Source organism: Cryptomeria japonica, chromosome 7 (assembly GCF_030272615.1).
Source record: "Cryptomeria japonica chromosome 7, Sugi_1.0, whole genome shotgun sequence".
Lineage (NCBI taxonomy): Eukaryota > Viridiplantae > Streptophyta > Pinopsida > Cupressales > Cupressaceae > Cryptomeria > Cryptomeria japonica.
Window position 1 is genome coordinate 541493479 of NC_081411.1, and position 6322 is coordinate 541499800.

Below are 6322 nucleotides of genomic sequence, written 5' to 3' on the forward strand. Positions count from 1 at the left end.
GAAAAGAGGTTGGATGAAACAAAATATTTGCCATCTCTATGGTGACAAGTGTCAAGAAGCTTCTAGAAAGGTTGGATGAAAGGGAACAATTACCATCTCTATGGTGACAAGTGTCAAGAGGCTTTACTCATGAGAGAGAAAGTGTCTAAGGAAAGGGGACATGTGGGCCAAGAATGCCATGTGTCTCAAGGGAAGAGTAGGTTTAATTAAACCCAGGGTTAGATGGAAGTAGTTAGGTTTAGAAGTGGTTAGGTTAGGTGGTTAAAAGTTAGGAGGCATGTGGGTAATTTGAATTTAAAATTCAAATAAGACTAATTAATTCTCAACAACTCATAAATTGATTTGTTTTAATTAATTAGAAGATTAGAAGAATTAATTGAAGATGGGGGAGAATTAATTAATTTGAATTAATTAATCAAAGAGGATTATGAAATGAACCTATTAAATAAATCCTTAGATTTATTAATAAGTAGATGAAAGGGGGAATTTAATCAAATTGTTTAGTGAATTCAATTAAATTAGGAAGGGGGAATAATTAAATAATTGCTTATTTAATTAATTATCTTCAAACCATTTTTAGGTGTATACATTTTGCCCCTCTTTGAAGTGAGGTGTGATGATGCGTTGATTCAAATAATAATCTCATTTTGATGATGATATTGGTTCAATAGGATGCCCCAGCTCTTGATTGATAAATTGTGGTATGATGATGCCCCCTCAGGAGATCAATTGAGATAATTGATCTTTGGAGTTTTTGGATCTTTGTGAAATTGATATCCCGATTAGATTATTGATTTGTTTTTTGCAACTGTGGTTGATGAAAATGTGAGTTCTACGATCATGGTGATGTGGTTCTTGATGATTGATAAAGCTTGATTGATTAGATTGATAAGATCAAGATTTATTTTGGTTTCAGGAATGACACCTCCTGTATAAGACAAAGTTGATCAAAGCATCTAGTTTCAGGAATGATATATCCTATATAAGACATGATCAGAATGTCTGGTTTCAGGAAAGATACATCCTATATAAGACATGAGAGAATCGATTTAGATGTGATTGATTGATAGAATTGATAAGATTGATTGGATAAAGAACTGACATTTTGTTGATATCAAATTGCAGAAATATTTAAATATGCTGATGTTGGTTCTATTGAGAGGGTAATAAGATTTTTGCTGGGTCGACAATATCTGGATAGATATGAGTCATCAGTTTGATTGCGTATACACTTGTGATGATACCTTCATGATTCCAGCAATAGATTTAACCTTGGATAAAAGGAACATACAAGATCCCATGCAAGAATCAAATGCAAGATAAATGCAAATGCCAATGCAAAGCTATGACCGGACCAGTTACTAGATTATTGCATTTTGTCATCATTGAGATTTTTAAAATGTGAGAAGTGAGTGCAAACATCGATGGTATAATTAACCATGATGACCTGAGCACTGCTTTCCTGGATTTTGATATGGCAAGTTAACACAAGCATCGAGGTATAATTGAACCGAGATGACTTAAGTGTTGCTTGCATAAAATAGGCAGTATTAATCATTTCAATACACAAATCAGAAATGTCTTCAATGATACTCTGATGATCATGTCCTGAGACAAATTTTCACTTATTAATTATTAATTTTCAGACAACAGACAAGAAAATATCATGTTCCTTCCTTGTTCCTCTAGTCAAAGACATCCTAGAGTCACTCAGAAATCATCATAGCGAAAATCAATATAGAAAAGTTGAACAATCATGTTAAAATCATTATCCAAAAGATATCATCCATGCATTTAGACTAACTTTATGATAGTTTGATGGTTGATAATTTGATCTCGTGTTCAAATGTTGGATGTGTCACAGTTTTCACTTGATAAGAGTTGTCTAACCATTTGTTCTACCTATTTGATTAAGCTCAAAATGATCAAGAGTTTTGCCCCCAGCTAAGAGTAGGATTTTGCCCCAACCCTAGAAGGAATATTTGTTATGATATATCCAATGATCCAAACCATGGCGAGAAGCCACTCAGGATGCCTCGTATGTACAAAGGCTTTATTATGCATATGAACAGTGATGAGGGAAAAGAATGCAAGCAAAAAAATGCATGAACTAATAGATGGAAGAGCTAGCCGACAGATAGCGTATGTTTGCCAGGTTTTCACCATCTATTTTTATTGCACTTTTTTCTCATATTTGATTTTTTTTGGATTTTCTGCTTTTTCACTATTTTTGAATTTTTTTTTTTGCTTTTTCAGTGTTTTTGATTTTTGTCCTTTTTTAGACATGAAACTTCTTTAGATGCATTCTATTGACGGGTTCTTCGAGCTGATCTCCATCTTGTGTTGATAGCTGATATGCTCCTAATCTGAATACTGTTGTGACCACAAATGGACCTAACCAGTTTGGTTCAAACTTTCCTTTCTTTTCTCGATTTTCCTGGTTGCATGGATTTTCTTTTAGTACTAGTTCCCCTACTTGAAAGGTTTGTGGTTTGACTCTGTGATTATAGCTGCAGTACATTCTTTTTTGATATACCTTTAAATGATCAAAGGCATTTTGTCAGCATTCATGGATCAGTTCTAACTCTTGTAATCTAGATACTCATTGTTCTTCATCTAGGATGAGACCTTTTACTGATACTCGTAGAGAAGTTATCTCTACTTCTATTGGCAGCATTGCTTCTGATCCATAAACAAGAGAGAAAGGTGTGACACCTGTTGGAGTGTGGATACTAGTACAGTAGGCCCATAGAGAAGGGTTTAATTGAATATGAAAATCTTTGCCAGCATTGTTTACTGTCTTTTTGAGGATTTTTTAGAATAATTTTGTTTGATTCTTCTGCTCGCCCATTTCCTTGTGGATAGTAGGGTATGGAGAATCTATGTTGGATCTTGAATTTCTCACATAACTCTTGTACACCTTCATTCTTGAATGATCGCCTATTATGAGTGATAATGGTCATTGGTATTCCATAGCGATAGATGATATAATTCAAGATAAATGCAGTAATTTGTTTTCCTATGATATTTATCAGAAGTACTGCCTCAATCCTTTTTGTGAAATATTTTGTAGCTACCAGGATGAATTTGTGACCATTAGATGAAGAAGGATTTATTTTTCCTACTAGATCAGGACCCCATTGACAGAAAGGCCAAGATGTTGCTAAAGCATGAAGTTCTTGTGCTGGTGCATGAATCAAATTCCCATGGATCTGACATTGTTTGCATGTTCTAGCTATCTAAAAAGAATCTCGTTCCATAGTCGGCCAATAATAGCCCAAGCATATGAGTTTTTTCGAAAGGGTAAGACCACTTGAATGAGTGCCACAAATGTCATTATGGACTTCATTTAAGGCCTTCTTAGATTCTTCTTGTTTGAGACATCTTAAAAGAGTACCATCTAGACCTCGTTTAAACAAGGTATCCACGACGAGAGTAAAATGGGAGGATTGGCGAATAAAGTTTCTTGTTTGATTTTTTGATAAGTCACGAGGTAGGGTGTTATCTTTTAGGTATGTGTAAGTTTGGCCATAGTGGGATGAATCATGTCCAACAAGGTGACAAATAGTTTGGGAACCAGGACAATTATGAGCATGGTAAAACAACTCTTCTACCAGGAATTCATAACACTATTGATTTTTCTATGTCTGAAGTAGAGAAGCAAGTGTAGCCATGGCATTTGCTACTTTATTGTCATTTCTTGGAATCTATTGAAAGCTTATTTCTATAAAGTATTTCTTGATATCATCAACCATCTTTTTATAAGGCATTAAATTTTCTTCCTTTGTTTGATAGTCATCATTGATTTGATTGATGATGAGCTGAGACTCTCCAAAGACTTGAAGTTGTGTAATGTTCCATTCTATAGCCATTTTGATACCTGTAACCAAAGCTTCATACTCTGTTGTGTTATTGGTGCATGGAAAGCTTAATTTGTATGCTTTTGGGATTGTATGACCTTGTGGTGTGATGAATAGAATACCTGCTCCTGATCCATGTTGTGTTATATTATTGATGTCTGGTCCTAGACTGATATTCGGGTGATGTATTGTAAGATATGGATCGAACCCTGGAATGTCTGTATATGACCAGGTAAAATTGATTTGCCACCTTTTGAATTGTTCCAAATATTTTTGTCTTGCTAGTTCTGATAGGGATGTTTCTGGATATAGATCAGTTGTGCCAATGGCAACTGCCTTTGTTGTTTCCATCAGGATGAATGACCTCTCTTGATAGAATTTAGGTAAGGTGTCAAATCTCCCATCTTCTGGCGCCTCAAGGAGGTTTCCACTGTTAGATGCATCCTTTCTTTTTACTTTTTCCTGATCTAATTTTGCCAAAAAATGGTTTTCCGCATGAGACTTGATATTGTTTTCTTTATGTTCATTTTTGTGACTAGGAGATTTGGCACCCACTTGACTGGAAGATGCGTTGCTGATATTCCTTGTGAGAGTTGTTGTGGGTTCGATTTCATTAAGATATAAAGATATGGCATGGTCATTAGGAAAAGTATCAATGGTGGTATGTCCTTCATTTTACCAATCCATAGGATCAGGATGAATTAAGAATAAAGGATCCTCGTGTTGAATTGTTTCAAAGATATTAGGGGTCATGATAGAGATGTCAGGGCTTTCAGTATGTATTTAGATTTCTAGAACGGTACCCTTGTCAAAATAACCTCTCGCAAGTAGCTCCTGATCGTCCTCGGTTAAGTCCATGTCAGTCGAATGTGATTCTGATTCAAGTAGGATAGTTCCTAATGTTTGTCCTGCATACACGTGAACTACATCAACATCTTCTTCTTCCCTTTTAATTTGAAGTTTCTCTTGTTTATTTTTCCATGATAGCAAATATTCTTCGTTCCCTTGATCTTTTAGTTGCATTTTTTTTTTCATGTTTGACAAAATTGATGCAAATGATTGTTCCTTGGATTGTGTGCTTGAAGATGCTACCTCTCTGTTATGTAAAACTATGACCTCTTGAGCTGATTTCAGATTACTACAACACTGCACTGGATTTGAGTCTGCTGAGATCGTGATTTCCTGCCCACTGTAGGGAAAATTTAGGCACTGATGATATTTTGATGGAATAGCTTGTATGTCATTTATCCATGGTCCTCCCAAGAGTATGTTATATGGTAGGTCCAAGTCTATAACTTGGCATGCTGTGTCTTTTTGCAAAGGTCCCACTCTGAGGGGTAATACCACAATTAGTTTAGTAATGTTTTTCTTCACCATATGCTTTAATTTTGATCTTTTTCAGGGGATCAAGTGCATCTTCAGAATAACCTAGAGCATGGACAAGACTCAAAGAGAAAATGTTTAAGCCAGCTCCTCCATCTATTAGGACACATTTAACAAGCGTTCTATGATTTATGGATATCCCTTGGGGAACTTCATCTTTGGATGTATTCTTTGGTGATGATGCTATGGAAGATTCTTACAATCTTTCAAGAGGTGTAGGAATAGATGCCTTTGGAGAGTCAATTTTCTTATGGAGGGATGAGCCATTGCTAGACATAGGTGCACAATTTTGATCTTTCTCAGCCAAGTCCTTTAGGGATATCTTTAAGAGCTGTATAAAAGAGCCACCTTTCTTTGGAGATGTGTTTGAATCCTTGTTAGGTTTTAACATAGTTGGATTTTGAACTTGTTTGATTGCTCTGATATGTTGGCTTGTTATGTCTTCTTCTTGTATTTTTCTTTGGTATTCCATGTTTCTATGATCTTCAGCTATTTCATATGTTTTAATTTTTGTTTTAGTGATCTTATGTCTCTGAGCTCTAGTTAAAACAGACATACACGTGTCTTAGATATTGTGCTAGGATTCGATTGTCCAAAAGTTGTTTTGATAAGTGATCAATTATCAAGGTAAATTTGATAGCGCAATATGACATGAAAATATGGTTCAAGTGTTTAAAGTTTTGCAAGTTTTTTGATCTTCAGTTTTGGAGTGCAATGATAATGATTTGATAAAAACCAAGTCCAGTAGGAATGATATATCCTATGATGTGGGACAAGATTATCCTGACCAAACGTTTTAGTTTCATGATAAAGGATGATAGATCCTGATGAGAAACTATGTTTGATTGATCAGTTTATCAAATAGGGTGATAATGCACGTTGAGATGTTTAGATCTTGAACTTGTTGAAGGTTAGAACTTGAAAATATTGAGGTGTTTATGTCTAAAGTTTGATTTTGACGGATGATAAATTGACCAAGTGAACTAAGAAGACAATCCAACCACAGAATGATAGAGAACAGGTGTTTATGATTACTGCAAATTGATCAAGCAGAAATGACAAATCTAAAAAATGCATAC